Raw genomic sequence first — 25,244 nt, forward strand, 5'->3', positions numbered from 1 at the left:
GAGGAGGAATGAACGTAAGTGTGGCAACGTTGCCAGAAATATTCCAATTTCCACTGAGAATTTTTTGGATGCCTAGTTCTAAATATATTATTTTGAACCGTGGATTAGACAAAGTATTTTAAAGAAATACATATTCTCCCCAGCAATGTACTCATTTAAAGACCAATTTGCTGCTCTGTATTCACAAAAATGACAACTTTTTTTCATCAGACTTTTCAATAGCTGCAGGTAAGTTAAATCTGTACAACTCCATTTTGTCATTTGAGGACAAAGGACACCAATTATCTGACACGGGTTTTCAAGATGGAGGTAACAATGCATCAACCACACGGATTTCAAGCCTTGTGTTTTCTCCTGTCCTTTCTATTCAATCACCACTTGCTCTGACAGTTTCTATCAGGGTAACTGCAACCTCAGTTCTGCCTGGCACATTTGAGTTTTTGCCATCACATTTCCCAAGGTTAAACTTCAAGGTTTAGAAACAGTTTTTTCCTCTGAGATGACCTTCAGCAATCGCCCCAGTTCTGAGAAATGAATGAAGTGTTCCCAAAACAAAGCAAATTTTAGTAGTAACCTGTAGCTAAAAAGAACACATAGGTACATGACCTGCTTTAGGGACAGAGAGTGCTAAAAATACTCCTGTCTGGGCAAGACTTTTGGGCAGACTTTTGGGATCATGGTAACTGGGTAATTCCTTCTGGATTAACTATATACAAGATTTCTGCTTACCATTTAACATACTTTGGTTCAATGGTATGAGACCACCAAATAATGCAACACTGGATATAGGATTGTTTTTAAGGGATGTGACCTATGTCCACAGAAGTCAGTGGTAATCTCTGCACCAACTCAGCAGAAATCACATCAGATACCAATATTAATCTAAATATTAAAATCCATTACAGTTATACTAACAGATAAAAAGCCAATCAAATAGACAAAATCTGTCAGTTTCCCACAGGAATGTTACATCCTCCAACTCATTTTTACTTACATAGCAGTCTACAAAGTGCACTTTGCTGATCTCACAGAGGTGCACAAGATGCCCTGCCTCAGAGGATGCTACAAGTAAGGCAGGATCAACACTGAAGCCCATCCAGCCACCACCACTGTTACTGAGCCACTACAGGGCTTGGGGGAAGATGCTGGAACCTCCAACAGAGGTTCGGTTTAAGCTTCATCCTATTGTTTTTACAGGGATTGCTCAAGCAAAAGAAAGTCAAGTACAGCCTTTAAATGTTAACACAAATCCCAGTACCTGTATAAATATCTAACCTCCTAAACTTCAAAAACTGACTTCCCATACAAGTGCCTACTGCAGTCTTCCTGAACATATCACAAGCAGGATTTTCATCTCACTCATCTTGAGCTGACCAGTCTCAAAGTGTTTCAGATTTCCTTTTTATCTATCTGACAACTCAAAAACAGTCTGCTGACCTAGATTCTCTAAATAATTTATTACATTCTAGACTTTTTATGCCCCTTCTGATTTGTCTTTTTTTGATCCAAGGGTTCAGCTTCTCTTTATGTGAAATCTTCCCAGACACAGATGATCACTGTCCACCTTTCCGGCAACTCTTTTAATTCCTTTTGCAAAGTTCCTACATAAAATTCAAATAGTGCTTTATTATTTACTTACAGAATTTCACTGGGGTTTGAGATTTGGAGAACTTCTGTTTCAACTGGACATTTTGGCAAATTTGGAGGTATATCAAATATTTTTCTTACTTTAAAAATTATTAACACTGAACTACACTGAGTCATTCTTCTGTATTGGTAAGACCAAAAACTTATATTGGGATCAGTTTCATACAGATTAAAATGCTGCACATGGCTTAAGACAATGCTTATATTGTTGTCTGCAACACACATTTACAAGCATTTCAAGCACTATAAATATTTTGCAACATGTTATGAATAACTCAGATGCTGTTTTCTGAGCTAAAATAAAGAAATAAACAACTTGGTAACGTTTCACTTTCCACAGCACTCTTTGCAGCAAATCATTGGCAGCTACAAATAATCAGGACTGAGCAATACAGGTGGAAAGTGGCAGCTGTGAAATCCTGGGTCAAGCACTGCAGCTGCAACTCCCTGGAACAGGGAAAAGAGCAAACCTGGTGAAAACCAATGAGTGAGAATGGAACTGTCAACCCCAAGGTACCAGAGCTCTGTGCACCAGGACAGCCAGCCCTGAGGTTCACCCACAGGCAGAGCAAAGCCTGGCAGAGCAAAGCCCTCCTGGGAGCCCAAACGGCTTCTGCCCTGAAACACAAGGTGCACAAATGAAAACAGTTGATTAGCCTGTTCCAACAGAAGTCAGGCCTGGCCTCAAGTGGAGAGAGGCTTGGGACAACTGATCTGTAAAAAAGACTGCTTCTCCTGTAGGTGCAGACCTCTCCCAGCTAAGGAGCTTGCTGCCTGAGCCCAAAATCTCCATGGGGTCACCCAGAGCACAATGCTTCAGACACAAAGCATGACAAAGGTCACGCCCCACCAGCATGAACAGGAGAGTGCCTTTAACCACATCCAGTGGGAACAGAGGACAATGGAGAGAGCAGAGACCCACATAAGATTTCTGGCAGGCTGATAACCACCGCCAGGCAAACTGTCACCAAGCTCAAGGAAATGGCAGTTTCTTCCTTGCACCCAGGAAAAACGGGACTGAAGACCATTAAACGTGTTTGGAAAACATCCAAAAAACCACAATGATCCTGAAAGAACAAAGATCTCATCAGATCTCTGTTCAAATCTGCCCTCAATAAAATGCTGTTAAAGGCTTGGATTTAATTGTTATTTCTGGCAGTGCACCAAGGAGTAAAATAAAGAGGTCTATCAGGCAATGTGGAAGAAGTTACTGTATTGCAAATCACTCAACACACACCAGTCCCCTAAATGATGAAACAATCCAGTAGAAATCTCAGGCTAAAATCAAGTCGACGACCCAAAACTGGTGACTAAGCACACCATGACTCCAGGCCATATCCCCTGCAAAAAAAAGTGGCTGTGGGAGAAATTTAGGGAGCAATTTTCCCTCAAAAGAAATGGTTGTAAGAGTCACAGTACAACCCACTCCCTTCACTAAACAGTTTAAATTTTGAAAGCTTTTGTGACTACGATCAAAATAATTCAAAAAAGATGTGCATCAAGATGTTTTCATTTTTCACCACTCTAAACGCCTTTCCACTTATGTAGCCTGTTTTACCTACTTTAATATCCACAATCCTAACACATACACTCGAAGAGATAAACAAAATGGGCTACTTTTCTTTAGTTATTATCTACCAACACTCCTGCCTATAGTCATATTGATGCTTTCACAATCTATCATAAAAGTTATATGTTTCTCCCATAATAGAGCATTTTCCCCCATGAACTACATGCACCAATGGAATTAATCTTTAAAGAAGAAATTAGATTAGGATCTCAAGCAACATTTCAGCAAAGATTTTAAAAGCTAGGCCACCAGGAAAAAAAAAAGTTGATGAAAATAAGTGAATTATTGAATAGCATCACCCCAGAAGGAACTTTACTGCATAACTGTACTGAATAGAGAAGCTATTAATGATCTTCAGCTAGTTAGACACACTGAATTAGCACTGCTTTAAAAATGAATTGTAGAGCTTTCTAAAAAACACAAAATCTGAGTTTGTGAGAATCTAAAACATTACAGAAGTGCTGAAAAGTAGGCCACAGATATGCCTATTTACACAGCCTTGCAAAAGCAGGGAAATTTTCTAGTCCTGTATAAAGTGCTGCTGACCTGCCTGTACTGAAATGATAATGGGAAAAAAAGTCTACATGACATTTTTCTGGCCTGTCCACGAAAGAAAAATTATTTTGACATGTAGCACTAGATAGAAGCAGTAGAGCAAATCTCTTTTGGAATAAGTAATGTAGAACAATCTAACTAGAAAGATGAAGATATTTGCAGAATAGTGGGAAGTTATTAATATTGTAATATATTTTTTAAAAGTAAATACATTTTTTCCATCAGTCTCAACTGTTAGTTCTCATAGAAGAACTCAAACACAAATCTTTATCCTACACCGTTACTGCTCATAGGTGCCTGTGACATTCAAAAGGAAACCCCCTTCAACTAAAAGCAGATCTCTACCATTTGGGATAGCAGCCTTTTTTTGCTACTTATCCAATAAAATAAAAAGTCCTGAAAATCACAGCCTTTTCAGAAGGGGTTCTGATGTCAAAGAGAGGCATAAGGCATGATCCTTCTGCTTTTAAAACAAGTGGGCATATTTGCAAACACTGCTCCTTTGCACACATGAATAATGTGTTAAGACCTTGATCAGCATTTTGTACACAAAAACACTCATTCCAACAGAACAGAAAACACTCCACTTTCACAGGAGCAGAAAAACTAGCTTTGTGCTACTCCCTGGGCAAGCAACAGCTCCACGCTGTCACTTGCAGACACTATGGAAGAAGCTCTGCCCCAGATATAATTCCCACTACCTTCCCTTTTTCAAGTTGCTTTTGGGAAACTTCCTTGGTGCAAAAGTGAGTAACTAACTTCTGCCCCCCTGCACACTTTGGTAGGCTCTCTTCACTCCAGAGCACCCCAAGGTTCCAGGGAGAGGTAACAACCCCTTTTACATGTTCTGGAGAGGAAAAAGCATTGCAGTCTCCACCACATTGTGGGAGGAAGATCCACCCTTCCATCAGCAGCAGTCTGGTTCTGCAAGGGAGGTTACCACCAGGGCAGAAAGGACTGCCCATGCCTGTTCAGGCACTGCTGCCTTCTACCCATACTGGCATGGAGCCCTACCCAAGCACTATTTGTGAGCTACTCAAGCTTGCTGAAAACTTAAGGGGCTGCAACAGAATTTGATAGTTTTCTTTTGTGTTACTGAGCTGTAGCCTTCCACAAGTTAGCTCAACAATCACCAAAGTCAGCATAATCATGGGAAGACTGTGCATCTAGGAGATATGGGTGGGCTGGTGCAAATTATCTCATGTTTTAGTAATGGTAAAAAGGAAAATATCTTGCTGCCTTCTCTGGGGCTATGCAGTCCCACCCCCTTCAGCACTTACTGCACCTCTGAACTGCTTTAATCCACTAACCAGCAGAAAGCTATTACGTTCTTCCCCTTCCCCCTGAAGTTAATTTTTTGCTGCTTCAGTGAAATGGCACCGACACCAAAATAGCATAAAGTAAGCCACAGCAACTGGGAGCGCAAATGGGAAAGTAGCAACTCCCCCTCCTTGCGTTCAGCTTTTGCCAGCTGCAGCTTAACTATTCATTGCTATTGCTCAAGAAAATAAGTTCCACAGAAAAGGCTTCACTGCAGAGGGCTTGCCCTATGTTAAGCAAACTGAGGACAAAGCAAACTAAGGACACAAAGTTCATGGAGTTCATGGCAAAGCACAGGACACAAACATGAAGACATGCTGGGTCACACCACAGGCTCTGTTAGCCCAGCAGCCTGTCTCCAACACAACCTCTAAGCACAGTGCTGGAGAGGAGCAAGAACAGGATGAGCACACCTGCACCTCCCCCCCCACCCCAGAACATCTGTGGCCTTCAATACTTTCACTGGAAGAAATTTTCTTGTGCTTGCATTTGTCCACCAAGTAGTCCCCAGAAAATCTTTTTCAGGAGTTTTCCAGGCTAATCTGCCTGAAGAACGTGCAGAATGTTCTAGGTCATGAAGAATGACCTCCTCCTGCCATGATGAACCTGACTCCTTCGAAGTTTGTCTGACTTTTTCTTGGCTCTTACACACTGGCAGATGAAATAGCCAAACTCTCTTCAAACCAGTCACAATGTCATGGACCTCTGTGACATCATTCCTCAACCACACCTTTCCCAGTCACATGGAACATCTGTCACATGGAAGCCATTCCAGGTCTCTAACTACTGGTGTCGCTTTTCCCCCCGCAGCTCCTCTAGCTGCCTTGTATTTTGATATGAAAGAGAGATTAAACAGTATCTAATGCATGGACAAACCATAGATTTAGACAAGGCATAATAACATTCTGTATCTTATTCTATACTTTTTTCAAAGGACTGGATATGCTCTCTTTAATCACTCCTAAGCACAGAGCTGATGACTTGACAGAAGTACTGTGGGTCTCGAGATCCCACGAGCAGTGACAGTTAACCTTGGAGTCCATAACTTTTTGTACAAAGTTCAGACAGTTTCCTGCTACCAGTGCAAATATCACATTTATCTGTATCAAATGCAGATATCTCATGCGTTACTTTTAAGCAATATCAGGAATATAGGAAAGTTGTCATAAATTCTTTGAGTTAAAATCTCCAAGTTATATGAATCACTGAAAACAAGATAGCAATAATAAGAAATCTACTTGGGACAAAAAGCTGCTGAAGCACTCAACTGAAGTGAGCATGCAGGACAGAGAAGTCCTACAAATGGGACAGCACATGTAACAAGGAGTTCCTTTAGGCTTTGATCTGCTAGTTATTTGAAACCACACAATGGCTGACTGAAAAAGGTACAAGATCCCAAAGGAATCAGATTCCCTGCTTCTCTTGCAGCAAGCTTGTAAAGTTCCCTTTTTATAACCACCTTCACCAAAACAAATATATTACTTCTAAGTTTAAAAAAAAAAAAGTAAACCAAGGCATTTCCACACAATTCCTTTCATGTCTTTCCACTGCCTCATCTACAGTCACATGCTCAGTCCTGACCTTTCCAGATTCTCCTCTCTGCCTCACCACACTTATTCAGACTATCAAATTCATTTAGTGAAACCATCCTATCCTTTCACACTTGACTCTTTTCACAGACAAGCAGTTCATTTTCATGCAGACCCACTTTTAACTTCAAAAGGTTGCTTTGTATCTCAGCTTCTGATGTCCCTTGTTTAAAACACTTTCAAATAAGGATCTGAAAAGCGTTGTAGCTGGGAACTCTCAGCTGCGTCTCTGTCCCTCCTCAAAAAAGAAAAAAAATCCACTACTAAACAAAGTGAGACGCCATGCGTCCATCCAGGATTCCTGTAACTTGTCAATAGCTCTCACAGTTCACCCATGCACATCCAAGGTCACAGCCAGAGCACAGAAAACTGAGCCCACAGCTGTGGTGGGCCTGGATCAGTCTCCTGGAGCTACCTTCACAGTGACACTGCCTTTACCCTGGGCCTTCTGTGAAGTCATTCATTTCCACTTATCCAGAGCTGGTCAGAACCAACCAACCCTCCTGAGCAGCGTCAGAAGGCAGTGACAACCTGACACACACCTGGTGTCGTCCCCTCTGACCAAGGCAAGAGCACAAACCCGTGTCACACCATTAGTGGAGAAAGCCACTCTGCAAACACATCTGTTCCTCATGCCAATGACACACAAAAAACAGCACTTATTTCACAAGTTATTTCACACCACGCCAAATAATTTTGCTTTCCTTCCTGATGGCTCAGACACCCACCAGGCAGGTGCTGTCCCCCTCTAACAGCAGCACCCAACACCCTCCACACAACTGATACCAAACCATGAACACTTTGGTCCATAAAGAGCATTTTTTACCTATTCTGAGATGCTTCAGCAATCATGCAGAAACAATTTAATTAACAAGATTATACGCAAACTCAAAGCAATTAGGTGAAAAGACAGGGCATAAACTTTGCCAAACTTACATCTTTTAAGCACGCCTAGAAACTACATTTGAGTTGCAGCAAACTACCATAAAAACTAATGCACTGGGCTCTATTAATCAAAGCATTTTTCACTTTGAGACCAAAAATATAGGAGAATACTTGTTCATAGCTCATTTCAGAACCAATTTCCATTTAAAATATTTATAACTCGGTAATTTCAGGTGAGAAAACCATATTGAAAAGAGCAGTACATTACACTACATTTCTCATTAATTTCCCTGTGAAACATTTGAGTCTCCAAAAATCTGACTTTTAAGTTAATTATGCACAATTTGGACACTCCAAAGTCAGGAATTCAGAGCTGAATCTCCGTCTAGTCACTTACAAAACCTTTATGATGAAAACACATTATAATCATACTCTTTTCTTGCTAGAACAGACAAAAAGGCACTATCGTAATTTTTAAAACCACATTTGAATCCCTATGGGGTTTGTTTGGGGGTTTTTGTACTAGGTTTTTCTCCCATAGACTTACTAGACATATTTCTATTAGAACACCTTCAGCAATGCATCCAGAAATGCACTTAGTTAAAATGCAGCTGTTTCCTACTTCCTTTCCTCATATTTTAAGTACAGGAATTTTACCTAGCTCTAATAGAGAGAATTACCACAGATCTTTAAAAAAAGGGGAAGACTGAGTGCTTCAGCATAAACATCTGCTCCCATCCCCTTGAATCTAAATGGAAGTACAATGATTAAAAGCGTCACTGATTTTAAATAAATTTTACTTTCTTACATTAGACACTGCATCAAAACCACAGCAGTTAAAAAGTCAAACAATTTTCCAGCTGGCTGCTACATACATTGAAAAACAAGACCAGTTCAAGATAATAACACATCCTTTGTATTAAAATACCGGTCAAGCTGCTGACAAGGAGACAAATGAGTTTTTAAACCATTAGTATACACTCACACAAAATTAAAAACAGTTCCATGGAAGGAAATTTGGATAACCGTGATACGCCTCTTCTAGCACAATACCTCCCTTTGATTTTTTGAAAAGTTATTAAAATTGGACTATCTCAGCATGCTGGAAATTCATTTACCCATTATTACAATATACAGTTAATGCAGGAGATTAGATTAGGTTTTGACAAGTCTTTAACACTTCTCAGGGCAGCATTGCTATTTCTGCCTAGGTTGGTAACTTTATCTACCAGCTAACCTTTATGGTGTTGGCAATGCGCAATTAACAATTTTTTTTTCCTTGCCCCTGATTCCCATCCCACTGCAGATGATGCTGCTGCAGTGACACACATCCCAGCTCCCCCTGGCAGCCTGGTCCAGCAACAGCCCCAGAAGCACCTGCCATGCCCCCACACATGGCTCCCTTTCAAGATCTCACAAGACTTGGCAACAGCAGCAAACACAGAGCAGCCTCGAAATGGAGGAGGCCGTCACCTAATGAAACATGACTAACAGGACTGCTGACTGTCCAAATATTTAACTGCTCTCCAATGCTGCAGGTCAGATGGGTTAATCAAATAAACTTGCATATCCGGAGGGATTGTCCATTATTTGTGTTTTCTTAAAATCCTTACCTGACTTTAGATTGTGAGAAACTACTAAGCTGTAGTTTTCTGAGCAACTGTGAATATCTGCACATAAAACCTAACAAAGAGACACAAGAGCTCTCCATCATGAGCTGAAAACATGCAAAAGTTCTTTAAAAAAAAGGCAGTTTTGCTGAATAATATGACAACTCTCTTCAGCACACAAAAGCAGCACATGCTAATGGGAACTGACAACACCTACACTTGGTACCTGGAAATATAACCCATGTCACAGCACACAACTGCACTGCAAGTGGGACTCCAACACACATCTATTCTAGACTTAACCATTAAAACTAATCAGAACAAAAAAAAACCACCAGTATGGATGGACAAAGTAGATGCAAAGTGTTTTCAGTCTATGACAATGGAAATGAAAATAAATCTAGGATTAAAATATAGCTTAGTTTCACTGATTTCTAATAGCATTTGTCTCCATTCAACAAGAATTTATGCACCATTTCAACCTGATAAGAATTTAATTTTAGGTAATAAAGCTTTACAAATTGAATTCAAAGGGAAAAAAACCCAGCATTTCCCAATTATTTCCAGAGCTCCACAACTACAGACTTCAACTAAAGGAACGGTGAAAGTTGTCACTAAAAGCAGAGCGAACGTGTGACCTCTGGATACAGTGGCACTAGCAAGCACCTATAATAAAAATCAATATTCATTTCCACACGCTTCTGTTTTGAAAACAAAGCAATGAAATTCCCTCACACCCACCTGCCAAAGAGATACAACTCAGACCAACTTCGTCAAAGAGGATTTTTAAAGTCTTTCTACGGGCATGTAATGGATTCCAAGACTGAACATGCACTGAATGTTCAGTGAACCAAATAATTTTTAATAGATTCCTCAGGGGGAGGTTTTTTTATATTTTTTAAATCACTCTAAGACCTTGGAATGACAACCCAATTCAGAGGCAAAGAAAGGCTGTTCATGGGGTGGGGTATTGTGTTTCTTCTGTGTTTTTTCCCAAAAGAATAACAGTCATGTCTGTTATGTGTACTTACTATGGACTTCAGGAATGTCTTCATTTCTACAAACCTTTAACTTTTTTTATTGCTTTTGAAAGCATATACTGAGGAATTTTAAAGTTCCTCCCTGCAGAAATACTACACAGCAAGTACAGAAAGTTTATCTAACAGGAGGGTGGGAGGAACTGAACGCTGGGATGAGGCAGCTCACCTCCTTCAGCCACAGTGGCAAAGAGGCCAGGTAATAAACAGCATTAACAAAACCATCAGGCCCATACATAAAAAAAACAAATGTAGCACAAATTAGCTCAGTTTTCACATTTCAGATTAATGACCCTGGCCTCCTCAGGCCCTCAAACTAATGCCCACCCTAACAGCAAGGCCCCTGTGACACCATGGCCGACTGAGCACAAGGAGCAGCCATCCCTTGAAAGGGAATTTTCCCAGCTGTATGATTAAGTGCGCAGGAAAACAAGACAAGGAGCCTCGAGCATTGCCGTTGTGAGTGTGATTTCAGCAGGATTAGGCAGAGCACGATGGAGGAAAAGCCTCAGACAATGAGTCCTTTCATACACCAGAAACAAAAACTACCGTTAATCACACCCGCGATTCAGTTTCTTCCACTAATTCCTAATCAGACATCAACAAATAGAGCAAAACACTTATTCTTGTTTGAATTCTATGAAATAAAAACAAACGAAAGGAAGCGATCAGCCCGTGCTGTAGAAATGTGGTTGCCTCTCCACCTCCTGATGGACAGGGAGCTGGGACAGGCGGGAATGGTTGGGAAAGGCGCTTTTCCTTGAAGCCGCCCCATAGAGAACTCCAGAGTACAAGAGTGCTGCATTAACGAGAAGGAGAAACTTCAAAAACCAAGAGACAAACTCAGTCAAAACTCTACTCCGTACAAAAAAAAAAAAAAAAAAAAAAAAAAAAAAAAAAAAAAAAAAAAAGACCCTGCACCACAGTCATTAGAAGAAAACATCTGGTGCATCACTTCGATTTTCTACATTAGTCACTGGACAGAAACAAAGCATCTTTTTTTCCCCAAAAGCAGTAAGTAATTGCAAATCCACTTCTACACATAACCTATCATTTATCATCTCATCAGCGACTGCCTGAGCCTGACAGAATTAAACACTCAAGTCAGGCGTTTCTTTTAAAAGCAATAATTACATCGTTACTACAATATACAATAAAAATATAAACAAATCTCCCTGGCAATATTTTTATGCACTCTCACTGAAATATCACTAGACTCTGAACAGGTAACATTATAATAATAATTAAAGGAGAAAAAAAAAAAAACAAACAAAAAAACAACCCACACACACACACCACATCCCCACCAAAAAAAAATCCACTTTCACTGAAGTATAGCTAATTCCAAAATACAACTTTACCTACAGGCAAAAACACCAAAATTATTAGCATTATAGTGTTCATTTTAATTACACTCTGCAACAAAAATCCAAGAGCCTGATAACTCCCTTCAGATACTAAGAAAGCCAGCATTCCAGAGTTTATATTCTACTTATAACCTACACAGTTATGTCAGCCCATCACTCAAATGCCAAAGCCAGAACATCTGCATTTCTTGTCGCATCTAAAACCAATAGGCAAATATCAGCTCAAAGAAAATCATGGGGCAAAACAAAAAAAAAAGGCAGAACAGCAGGTCAGGAGATCTCTCACCTGCTCATTGTAGACAACACTTAAGAGCATCGAAAATTCACTGGTCTTCAAAGCTCAACTCTTCAAAGTTTAATAGGGGAAAAAAATACATGCCTTTAATTCATGCTTACATTTACAAACGCTTTTCAGCAACGTAACTGCTGTGTAGTGTATTCTTTAACACCGTACAACTCATGGTGCCTGCCCTGAACACTCAATGATCTAAGCAAACAAAACACAATTCATGATTTCTAGCGTGCTAAAGATGCTTTTCGTCACTGCAGTCAAGCTGCTGATCCCAGCAACTCTGTGCAAGTCATTTTAAAACAAACGTCTGCCCATCTACCTTGATGGTCCTGGCCAATGAAGAAGCCTTTGATCACTGTTCAGCAAAACACTGCTGTGTCTTTAAGGATGCCCAGCTTTCTGACAGCAGGATGGGGGATCACTAGAGGAGCATGACAGCGGCTGCCATGCAACGCTTCAGAACTCTTCCTTTTTATAATTAATTATGCTCCTTATTCCTTCCACAGGCATAAGAAAGACATAGGCACGGAGGTAAGTTGTAGCAGCACACTTTATTATTACCTTGTTTACAATGCAGCTGCTTGAGGTAAGAGCCATGGTAGGAGCCAAGCAGAGTTACCAGCAGTGCCAGCCTGCTCCCAGAGCTACTGGGATTTTTTTCATTGTGGAGGTGCACAACTGCTCCTTCTGTGCATTTCTCCTGGGCACAGCCTTGGCCAAACACCCGGCCAGGCAGGGAAATCAGCAGCAGAGAAGTCAAAGCAAAGCGAGATGTTCGCTGTCAGGAGGAGGCAACACCTCTGTGCTAAATACAGCACCAGCATGGGGGCAAGGAGAGCCCACACTCGCCTCAGTCTCATCCAAAATCCAGCTGCGAGTAACAGAGGTTTACACTTTGCACCCACCCAAAAACAGCTGCTGAAATCACAGCCATGCTACAGCCTTCTGCAAGTTTTCCCTGCCTTGGCCTGGCTGAGTGAAGTAGGATCCGGCACTTACTGATCTGTGTTAAAATGAGCCCTCTGCAATGGGACAGACCCCAGGAAATTAGGCTAATTGAACAGCCTATTCTAAAATGCCTTTTCTTTTTTTGAGCCAAAAGGCCTCAAATGAGTACATTACCTTAACCAAAAGCATAAAGTTCAGTTTTACAGGATCCAGATATAGTAGAATCCAGAAAAAACACAAACCAACAAAAAGCATTAGCCAGATTCCCATCACACAAGTATATTAAAGGAGAAAAACTTTCCTGCAAAAGTTTATAATCCTACCTCTGTGTCAAGAGGCAGAATTGAAGCAGTAACACCATAAAATCTGAAATACTCATGTCCTCAAGTGTAATTCTCTGTATCTGCGTTTTATTAATGGGAAACTACTCATGAACAAGGCTATAGCAAGGAGACATTCAATATCTAAAATTCACATTCAAAAATACATGCTTCATCCTGAGGTTAAGTACAAGTTTTAAGTACTTTTTTTTTACCACATAACACAGGCGTTAACATACACAGACTGTAAAGGAATTATGGTGGTGCCAAAGTAGTCTCAACAAAACCACTGAGAATATATATTACAAAATTAGTTCCACGCCTTCTAGTTCATAGGTTTAAGAGGCCAATTTTCTTTGTTTATGCTAATTATGTTTCATATTTCACTGAACTTTGACACGATAAATGTATTATTGGATTTTGTGTGCATCTTGTAGTCAATTTGTGTAATCTTGCAAATTTTGTAGTACAAGTAGTTAAAATACAACGGACAGTACATTCATAAATTACAGATTTTTCCTTAAGGTAAGAGAATTATTATTGATTCTGCAACAACTAAACCTTTGATCAAATTTGGTGAAACAAATGTTACTTAAGATATAAGCAAACAGAACTCCTCTGCATTTGAAGAAAACAGTAGTTTGTAAAAAGGAAAAAACTCCATCTAAAAACAAGGTCACTTTTTTCTCCTTTGCCCCCATCTCACATCTTTGGAGTATTTAACACCCCAACACATTCTTAACTCACTGTGCCCAAAAGGATTCTTTGCCACTTCTATGGTTATTCAAGGCAAAAGATCAGAAGCACAGTATTTGCCAGGTAAAATACGTATTTTTAAAAATATGCAGACTAAAATCTAAACACTAGACTAGCCTTTTTCATATTTCTCAGATATTATTTGTCTTCCTAATTAACCATCCTATCAAAATACATGTAGGGAGAAGAAAATCTAACACATTGATGTAACAATCACCAAAACTCCTCCAGAAAAATAGATGCAGATCATCCTCCAAAACACTGTGAGGTCTAATTTTGTGAGGAAATCTAACAGAAGAATCAAGTACCATCCCATGAATAACTTCCTGTTCCTACAGAGAGAAAAGATATTACAAAGCTCAAGTGCCTGGCTGCCTTCAGCAGCAAGTATGACACATGAGAGAAGAATCCGTACACAGGAGGGATAGAAAACCAACCCTGCTCTGTGGATCTCATAAAATAGAACAGATGTTTTTCTTTGTATACATACATGCAATTCAGTGTTAAACACAGCACCTGCAGGATGGAAAAAAGAATTGAAGAGAGGCCTATAAAGCCAGTAAATAATTCCTCACCATGGTCAAGCACATGTATGCTTTGTTTGGTTTCGAGTGATGACCAGATTTCCAGCACTGCTTTTGAAAGAACAATGCCACATGCCTGGCTTTCATGTTTTTTCTCCTTTCAATTTCATGTGACAACTCCAAACTATAAACTTCTTGTGCCAATCTAAATAATTCCTCTTTCTCAGTAATACTGGAAGAAAGTATTTACCCACTTGCCAGCTGCAGTTGAAATTTTGTGCCAAGAAATAAATGTCATTTGGACAGGTTGTAAACTGGAAGCTTGTACTCCTGATAAAGGACAAGAATAAGAATGGGACCATCCTATTCCTCCCCAGATTAATGGTATTGCTCTATTTCAGCTACACAGTGGATTGCACTTGATTAAAGCATCCAAACAGAGCTTCCTCTGAGTACAGTGCCCAGACATGAGGAGATACTTTTGTCAATTTTGATCTCAACTGGGCTTTTTATAAACATTGCTTCCATCTTCTGCTCCAAAAACCCTAACTTACCTCCGTATTTCCCATCTTTAAAATAAAGTTCTCACATAATAGAGTCCTTGAAGGAGCAAGACCTGTTTCACTCTTTTTTTCTGCTAAGGCACAGGTGTATAAATATTGTGTGCACACTGACATTAAACAGCAAGTGCTCCAGCTCCCCTACTTGGCCTCCTTTCACAGTCCCAGGAGACTTCGACCTTCCTACAGACGGCAAACACTTGCAGGCATGGTCACTAAGCTCTCATGATCAACATAAGGCAAAGACCAAGGCGTCTTCCCCACTGCCCATAAAGATGATGATTAACAGAGAGCACAAGGGAAAGCAGACAAAAGGCTTTGTGGCAGAATGGCTAAATTAGCAATTAAAATAAGAGGTAGTGAATAGTTTAAAATCTTCTATCTAGGGCCAAGTCAATACTGGGGTTTCTCTTCCTCTGAGTGCTGAGCAGTTCCTGGGTTCCTTAGCTTTGCAGGCTGGGATTCCTCACACGTTTCATCAGGCGCCCCAGCATCCACAGGTGATACACACACACACCAGTGTGACACACAGTCTAGCAGCACACAACCCTGATAGTATGATACCTACACTCCACTCTTCCTTGTCCTTCTCCCAGCTCACAAAGACTTCCCAAGTACAGGATGTTACTGCCTCTTAACATATTCTGATTTTTTTAGGGGGCTCTCCAAAGCTCTCTGAAGCTTCTCACAATGACAGTGTCAAAGGCATGAATAAAACCTGCGTTGTTGCAGTGGAAAGTGGCCTTTTCCTCTTTAGCCTACAATCATGGGCCCCTTCCCCATGCTGGCCATTGTAACATTTTAGTTTTGGCAGTGACCTGAATTTTATGCTCACAAAAATGCTGCCAAAATGCCAGTTAAAAATTTCAACTAATATAAATATGCAAAGATGAACGTGTATACTGCCAAAAAGCCGAGTACTCTGTCCCATAGAAAACAAAAATAAAACCAACATTAGTAAATGCACATAAACAAATGATGATGAGGTACATTAAAAGAAATATACGTCTCAAAATAAGGACCAATACCATGAACTTCATTTTAATGTAAGAGTACAGAGTTACATCTATCACCTTCACAAATAAAGCCAGCAGTGCTTGTTCCCCTTGCTCATTAAACCTCTACAACTGGTACCTCCTGTATGCCCACATGCACCATTTCATTAAGCTCACTTGACATTAGATGAAGAAAGAGTACAAGAAAATTGCATATTCCCTGCCTAAAGTAAACTTGTCATTTAAACCTTGTGTATAGATAGAATTTGATATAGCACTGGTGAGTGAGTCATTCGTCAGTTTTAGAGTTTGTACGACAGTATTCTTACATATGTTTTGCAATACTTTCCAGTTCGCTACCACTCCATGTAATTACAAGTTTTTACTGGAAAGGAAGCATATATTTTGGGTTTGAACACTGCACTAAAATCTGTAGAAACAACGCTTACTTTTATGGTCAGATTTTGAACAGAACTAAACCCACAGAAGGAGCCCTGACATACTGTATGAAAGATGAAAGTCAAAGCGTTGCCTTTCAATGAGGGCAAGCAATGATGGAGAGCATCACAAATATTTCTCAATGAATTACTCCAAACATAAACATAAGCAAGTCTCCTGTCAGTTTCCTTCAAAAGCTGTTTCTTAGCTATGTAAGTTAAAACTGCATTCATTCAGAACACTATATAAAACAGCCAGTAGCTATTTTAAGTGCTTTACTTGAAAATAATAAATGATTTCACATCCTTCTGTACTGGGGCAAGATACCACATCAAAATTTTTCCCTGCTGTCTTACCTTCACCTTTTAAGTTGCAAAACAGACATGAGTAATTTAACTCAACCGTGGTTTCTAAGAAGCACTAAAAAACCACTGAAACAGAAAGATTTGTTCTGATTAATACTACTAACAGGATCAGCTCAGACTACCATGTGGTGGCATCCAGCACACTCCAACGCTCCACAGGAAAGTTTGCAATTCTTCAACAGGCACAAGTCCCAGTTCTAATTTGCAAACAGACACAGGTTTACCATTCAGGTAAACTTCTTCGGTCTCTTAAAGCTGGTTTTTATTAGTATTCCTTGCCACTATCTAAATTCACATCAAATGGATCTACTGAATTGGACATCTCCTGCTATCTGATAAAAAGCTGGAGAGAAAAAGCACCCTTTGCCCAATTACAGTCACCTGGTTAAGATTCAAGAATGGGCAGCAACAACTCGAGGGTTTTTTCCTCCCAAGTGCATATACTATGACCTACAAGAAACATTTTCTACTAAAAAGTAATGCTTAAATGGAGATCTATGGCTGAACATTATCACAAGGATTGCACTTACTTGACAGTCTGCTATTAGCCAACTCCATTATCGCTATTTGCAGTTTTTAAATGTACAGATTCAGAAGTAACTGTACAAAGCCTCCATTACAAGTGGATTTATGGAAAGCCACAGCAATAATCATCTTCATTAGGCATATCTTCCCACAGCCCTGCATTATGTGGACACAAAGAGGAAAACATTTCTTCTCCGTTACCCACAAGCTTAGATCTTTCTCTTTATAATCACAAGCTTTGACTATCTTCTCTGCTTTTGCCAATGACAATTATCTCACATTCCCAAAAGCGGGACTTAGTTTAAAAAAAATAAAATTAAAAATACCTGCATACCTCTCAGCCTACAACCAATATACAACATAGGATGGCTTCTACTCTGATTTTCCAGAAACTGACATTTTCACGGGCAACGTGAATGAGAATAAAATGTTGTCTGTGGCTTGTACTATTTTGCTAATGGCCCCAACCAGTATGCAGCCAAGACACGCATGGACATGCACATGTTAAAAAAAAAAAAAAAAAAAAAAAAAAAAAAAAAAAAAGCTGATGGCAATATTTTTAACTAAACTGAATATAAAAATCTCTTGATCTGAAGTTATGAGTTAACTTTTTGGCCATAAGCTCCTTTAACCCCTTCACATATGTGGTCATGTTGCAAACTATTTCAAAAGCTGGACACAGGCTAAGAAAGTTGCACATTAAGATGGTTGGTTAAAGGCAGAAACTGAGAACTTAAATAATTCAACACTGTCACCCACCACACATTCAGATCACAAACTGGCTGCTTTGCCACACAGATTTTACTCTTTGCTTTCGAAGTTCAGACTGCTGATCATGTGCTTCACAGTACGGATATCTATTACTCCTACGTCCTCAGTCTCACAGCAAACCACCACAGAAGAAATAATAAAATCAGGATTAAAGTACACTTGTTCCCCTTCCATAAAACCAACCTTGTGAGCCACGCATTTCCTGCATTACCATAATGAATGCAATGGACTGTATTTAAAAATCTGTTTTCAAAGCCTAACTGGCACTCGTGGAACAATCACCCAGCAACCAGACACGGAGATAAGTCATTTGCAGCACAGGACCTCAGTAATCTTAAATTAAATTTGTCATATCCCTAGCGTTTACCTTGAAAAATAAACAAAGGTGGTTTCAGAAGCGGCATAAGGAAACTCTATTTGCTCCCTGTCCCTGCACAAGTTAGCTGCCTCCAGAGATCTCTAAACCAACAAATATTCAACTGAAGCTTCGATTATCCAGTTATCGTCAGCCCAAATCACTTTTTACAGCTCAGTCCTAAACTTGACAAGAGAATATCGTATTTGATACTGACAATACGGCTTTATTCGGTTACACACGAAATAAACACGAAACTCCAAAAGGCTTCAGGACAGCTGCCCCAGTCAGTCTCCTGGAAACAGAACACATCCTTCCGCACAAGAGCTCCGCGGGAACAGACCTTTAACAGCGCGGAAAGACTTGCTTTCATTGGATTTAATTCACGCCGGCGATTTGAACTGCTGGAAGTTGTGTGTCTTAACAGTTTGTGGGTGCAGAAATCACCGGGAAGGCAAACGCGCCCGCCCACTGCCCGCGCCTCCCGCTCGCCCCGGGCTGCGCCGCTCCGGGAGAGCCCGCCCGGCCCGGGCTGTCCGGGGGGAACACTGCCCGGCCCCGGCTGTCCGGGGGGGAACACTGCCCGCTCGGCCCCGGGTGTCCGGGGGGGAACACTGCCCGCCCGGCCCCGGGTGTCCGGGGGGGAACACTGCCCGGCCCCGGGTGTCCGGGGGGGAACACTGCCCGGCCCCGGCCCCGGGTGTCCGGGGGGAACACTGCCCGCCCGGCCCCGGGTGTCCGGGGGGAACACTGCCCGCCCCGCCCCGCCGGCACCCCCGACCAGGCAGGCGGCACAACAGGTTGCGGAGGCGGCTGCGGGGCAGGAGCCGGCCCCGCGGAGGCTGCAGCCGCACTCCCCGGGGAGGGCGAACGGGGAGAGACCGGGATGAGCACTCCCAGCCCGGTGTGGGGAGCTGGCATCCCGGGAGCGGCGGCGGAGCTCCTGCCCGCTCCCGCCGGGGGCCCTTTGTTCTCGCCACCCAAGACGCCGCCGCCCGGCAGCCCTGCGCTCTCCCAGGCGGCGGCTCGCCCCGCTGGGGGGGAAAGGCGCGGTCTGCCGCCCCCCGCTGCAGCGCCCTCCCTCGCTCCCTTCCCTCCTCTCTCCGTAGAAACGGCCGGGCCGGCCGCGGGAGAGGCTCCGGGCACCGCCGATCGCCCCGCGCTCGCACACGGAGCGGGCACCGCGCCCGGGACGCCCCGCGGCGCTCAGCACCGCGCCCCGCGGGACGCGACCCCTCTCCCCCGAGCCCCGAGCCCAAAGTGCGCCCGCCGGGGCCGCCCCGAGCGCCGCAGCCCGCCCGGGAAGGTCACGGCGATCCCCGCGCCCCCGGCACCGGCAGGTGCCTCCTGCCCCCGCCGACCCGGGGAGGCTCCGGGGGCCGCCGGAAAACCGCGTGGCGGCCCCGGCGGGCGGTAGGGGGGCTCCGGTACCCCACGGCGGCCCCCACGGGGCACCCGGGGCGGCGGCGGGGCGGGAGCGGACGGCGGGGCCATCGCTCGGGGGCCGCGATCCGCGGGGCTCAACAGGCGGCGGAGTTTGGCGGCTCCCGGCGAGACGATCCCGCCGCGTCGGGAGCCGGACGCGGGGCTGAGGAGGGCGAGGCGACGCAGCCGAAGCACTTACCGGGGCTCCGGGGCTCCGCCGTCCGCATGCTGCCTCCGGGCGCCGCGCGAGAACCCGCTCCGCTCCGCCCGCTCCTCCAGCCGCCGCCGCCGCCGCGCGGGACCGCGCTCCGCGCGCGCCGCCGCCAGCCCGCCCACGCCGGGGCCGCGCGCCGCTCCCGCCCCGCCGCCGGCCCGGCCCAGCCCAGCCCAGCCCAGCCCGGCCCGCCCCGCCGCCGCCACCTGCCGCCCGCGGGCTCACCTGGGCTGCGTCGTGCCGGGCCCCGCTGCCGCGCTGGGCCCCGCGGCGAGGCGAGGCGCTGCTGCCGGCCGAGTCCCGCTCCGCTCTACCGCGGCCTGCGCTGCCTCGCCCGCCGAGTCGGCCCGCAGCCGGCGGGCAGGGCCCGCCCCGGCCAGGTGTGGGAGGGGGAGGGCGGGGGGCGGCCCGGTGGGGCGGGCCAGGGCGCGGCCGCGGCCTGGGGCGGGCGCTCTGGAGGCGCCGCCGGAAGGAGCCGGACTGGCAGCTGCGGGGCCCCGCCGCTCTCCTCCCGGCTGCCGGGAGAAGGGGCTGCAGCCCCACCGAGCCTCGGGGGGGGCCCTTGGCCCGCGCCCGGTCCCTCCGCTCCTCACCCCGGGCCGCAGAGCGGTCAGAGCTGCGATGGGGGGGCCCCAGTAGGTGCGAGGAGCGGCGGGCGGGCTGTGGAGCGGCCCCCTCCTCTCTCCCCGCGCTCCCCTCGGCGGCAGCGCCGCGCTGGGACCTGTTGCGGGCTGTGATGGTTCGGCCGTGGCTGTTCGCGGTGTTTCAGCCCGAGCGCGCTGCTGCTCCTTTACTCCGTCCAGCCCCTCCTGCTCCCCCGTCCAGAGCCCTGAACTGAGAAATGGAGAAACCGAGACGTATTTTCTGCGGGCTGTTGGGACGGTGGAAGGGTTAAGCCAGGCAGGCCCTTGCACCGGGCGTGTTGGTGCTCTTTGGCTCCTTGCCCAGCCCTCCCTCAGAGCCGGGGTTGCGTCAGCGCGGGCAGCTCCGCCGTGTTGGGCAGTTTGGCCCTGCTGCCGCTCTCTGCCCACCGGGCTGGGCTCACTGAGGCATTTCCCACGGCGTGTTGATTTTTTTTTTCCCTCTCTGTGGTCTCCAGGATTTCTTCTCGTGTGTGGTTATTGCGTTCTTTTGTGGATCTTTGGCTGTTATTATCTCATCTCCTCCAGCCAGGGGGCTGGTAGAAGCCAAATAGTTTGTATAGGTTCTTCTTCTGTCCTGGCATTGTTGTCTCAAGCACTCCCAGGAGCACTGGGCTTCACTGGACTGAATGGATGCCTGGCCCCTCATGCATCACTTGCCTTGGCCCTAAACTGAGTACCTAGAGCCAGTTTTGCACCCCTGCCACACCACAGGAAGCTCTGGCACCTAAAACCTTTGGTTCTGGGGATATTTTCCTACATGGCATCCAAATATTGCTGCAAAACAGCTCTTCTGTGCATTACACAGTGAGGCCACGGAGCTCAGAGTATAAGTGGTGCTGGCTGAGTGCCACGTAGCACTGCCAAAGTGCCCATGGGCTCCAGTCTCTGTGTTAAAATTTGGATCTGCTTCAGGATGCTCTGGAGCACAAGACCATGGGGAAGGCGGGCGATCCCTACTCCAGACAGGGGATTCACAGAGCTGCCAGAGCCCCAGCTCATGTAGCAGCCATGTTGGCAAGTTTAAGTGGGGTCATGTCTACTCAACCCCCATTCATTTTATGTATAAGCAATGAGTTATTTGGTGTTTGCTTGAAAAATGGAAGATGTGTGGCTTCTTGTTCCTTTACTAATCTTGTCAGATGTTTAAGAGTTTTTTTAAGAGTGGAGACACTGAAACGTCTGGGAAATCTACAGGATAAATTTTTAAGATCTTTTTAGACACCTAAAGATGCAGGTTTCTAAACACCTTCACCAGTGTGGATTCATGTGACTGACACAGAGCTGCCTCATAAACTTTTGATGCCCTGAAGCTTCTAGCCAAGACTTGCAGGTAAATGATTGTCCCATGGGCGTAAGCCATTAATCATCTGAATCATGAAACAAAGAGTTTTCTTATACAGCTACCACCCTAAACTCTTTGTTACTCCCCCATGCACTCTGTGCCTGCGCAATGTAAAAACCTGGAAAGCTATGAATAGTGTGAGCCCACTAGACACTGGTGGTTTGCTCCCACTTGATATGGGGTGGCTGGTTTGTCACCCCTTTACCTCTCTGAGGACTTCGCAATTATAGGGCACTGTTCCTCAAAGCAGAGGCATCTTCTTCAGGGGCTTGTATAGTACAGGACATAGTGGCATGTTGTCACCAGAGCTGTATTCTGTAAGGAGCTGGTACAAGAGTCCTAAAGCCCTGAGAATGATCTGCCAGTTCACACATAGCACCCAAGTGTATCATCTCAGTAGCTTTCATGCCTCCCGCCTGCCAAGCTGTTTCAGTGGTGAGCTTTTTGGAAAGCAGAGTCTCTGTGTGTATTTACAGTACTCAGTTTGGAGGTCACTGCTCCTGGTAGCTCTTCCTTCCCTTTGCTCCAGCTCTTCAGAGTAAATGCACACACCCATACCCTTGTCCTGTGCGCCACTTGATAGCCAGCTAGTGTGTAGGTGCAGTGTAGTTTGCCTTTAACATAATAAATTGGTTTAAAATCAGAAGACCAGGGTGCTGATTTTCTTGAGACTTGTCAGAACAACTCTTCTTGTTTCAGATGTTGCGAAACTTGCTAAATGTTCCAGGTTGTATCTGTAAGCTGCAGAGCTTGTCAGAAGCTTGTCCTCTCTCCAACTGTTGGGGTTTTTTTGAGGGAGTATTCTTGCTGCTGACTGTTTCTCACCTGATTTTACAGTAATTGTCAATTGTATTGTCAGGTCTACTGGTCTGATTCACAAGTGCCTGGTGCAATGCTCCACTTGGTGCTCATGTAAGATAATACATCTCCATCTGCAGATCTACTTGACAGCACAGCTTGAGGACCATATGGCCATGACTCTGACTGCCCACCCTTTTTTCAATATTACCCCCAAGACTCTTTCATTTCCTTTGTAATACAGGATTATTAGAATACTGTTTTGCTCCAAATAATAAAAAAAACAATCTGTGTTGCCCATTTCTGTTTTTCTCCAATTGAAGGAGCTGAAGCCTTAGAGAGACAGTCCTGATGTTTCCTCATTCATAGCACTAAATTGTCTGGGTTGAAAAATCATAAGAAGGAGGTTAAAAACTTTCCCTTAATTTTGCCTAACTATACTTTTGTACTTTTGAAGAAATGAAAGTTGTACTTTTGAAGAAATGAAAGTCAGTGTTGTAATAATAGTACAATCACAATGCTGAAGTATTTGCTTCTATTTCCTGGCCAAGGCCCAAACGTTCCTCACATATCTTTCTAAAAGGTATGTTTAAGTGTCTTTCCATTTCTGTATTGGTTTTCTCAGCTGGCTGATCAGTTCTGGTCAGGATATGTGCTCTCTCTTACTGTAGCTTTGCATAGAGCTTAGCTCAGTGGAGTTCCCCACTTGACTGATGCCTTTAGAGGTCCTGCAAAGCACAAAAACATCAGTAACAATCCTCATAGTTTCTTCCTGCTCCTCCCACCAAAGCAGAAAGCTAAGATCATTGGGGAAGAAAAGCAAACAAACCAAAATTAAGCATCGCTAGAAAATTTGGTCCTGGTTTATAGATATATTTTGGGCATTATTAAATGGGAAAACTTTCGTGCTCCTGACTGAATAAAATGTGCTAGAAGAAGACCCTGGAGATGCTGATCCCTAAGACAAAAATTGAATGACCTTCTGCTAAGGGCTGAATTCCAGAGTGCTAACGGCAGTTGGCTTATGGAAGACACTTCTAAAATATAACCACTTACTCAGAAAAGTAATGCTTCAAATGAGTATTTGCAGCATGGTCTGCCCCAGGAATATCAGCTTGGTATTCTTTTCTAACCCTAAATGAATGGCAATGGAAAGACTAAAATACATCGTGTACGTGTAGCTTAAAGCAAACACTTTATACAGTGTTTTTGTGACTTTGCTGTTGGAATGGTCTCTGCTCCCCTCTGGGTTTACTGCCAAAGTTTGCTTCTCCTCCATTTTTTTCCATTCTTGTCAGTTCCCTGAGAAGGTGTGTTTTTCTGACTTTCATTGTGAAGACATGTGTGCTCAGCCAGTCGAAGAGTTGATCTGGTGGTCTTCAGCTCCAATCCTTCATGGTTTGATAGACCACAGGCTTCCAGGCTACAAAATACGGGCTGCCAAGGAGATGGAGAGGAGCACTGATCACACTGGTATTTGAGCACTTCCTAAGCTAATGTATTTATCTTCACAGGATTTCTATGAGATAGGAAATTACTACTGTCCCCCTTTTAGAGGTGAAAAACAGATGCCAGAAGAAGCTAATTGACTTAGCTAATATCGTACAGGAGCTAGTGGCAGAGCAGAGAAATGAGCTCAGCTGCCAGCCCCGATGCCATGTGCCAGAGGACAGGTTGACTCAGTTTTGAAAGCCCTGTTGGTGCCCACAGGCTTTTACAGCCCCTTGCAAAGGCAAAGCACAACCTTTCAGAACATGGCAGCCCACAGCAGAAAACTCAAAGCACAAGCTTTCAGATCAAGGCAACCTAGGAAGGAAGAGATTTTTACTGAGATCCAAGTCAAGTGGCTGCAGAAATACCAGCCTGACCTGGGTTTGCAGAGTGACTGGGATTTTAGACTTGGTTTTTGTTTTTCCTTAACTACTGTTGAGCCATGATTCCTGGTATTGGATCAAAGCTCTCTGTCTGATTACAGCCTTGTCAGATAATCTGTCTGGGGGCTGAGAACGCCCTTCCTCGCTTTCACACCAGTGAAAGCAGGAGCTTCTGGAAATGTAATTTCAACCCAATCCTTTCTTTTTTAATTTTTCTCCTATTAATTTTTAGTCCTACTTTTATATTCAGTTTTCAAACCATGTTGAAAGCATTTTAAGAGAAGCCATGAAGCAGTTAAGAAAACAGTGCAGACTATGCTCAGAGACCTTAAAAAAACAATTCTCTTTTGAACGTTCGTGTTGGATTGTAAGTATGAAACAAATAATGGTACTAATATAGCTCACGTGTACAGGAGTGGGTTTTGATTAAAGCTTTGAGACAGGGAGTGGCATTGTCTTATCCTTACAGCAGACTTATAGACCTTATTAGCAAGGTTCAACTTTTGTGCTGACTAAAC

The 25,244-nt window shown here is 44.0% G+C and overlaps 1 protein-coding gene across 4 annotated transcripts in view; it reads right to left on the minus strand.

Annotated features, from left to right (window-relative positions):
• Nucleotides 1–20,124, minus strand: part of PTPRF (protein tyrosine phosphatase receptor type F) — a 376,812-nt gene extending 356,688 nt beyond the window's left edge. For 2 of the 4 annotated variants that reach the window (XM_083868100.1, XM_083868096.1), the window contains exon 1: nucleotides 20,054–20,117. The gene's annotated coding sequence lies outside the window, so the exon portion shown is untranslated. Of the gene's footprint in view, nucleotides 1–18,772; nucleotides 18,792–20,053 lie in introns of those variants that run through there. The other 2 variants (XM_083868101.1, XM_083868098.1) reach the window with 2 other exon arrangements.
• Nucleotides 20,125–25,244: the final 5,120 nt, after the last annotated feature.

The sequence above is a fragment of the Zosterops lateralis genome (genome assembly GCF_965231275.1).
Source record: "Zosterops lateralis genome assembly, chromosome: 9".
NCBI lineage: Eukaryota > Metazoa > Chordata > Aves > Passeriformes > Zosteropidae > Zosterops > Zosterops lateralis.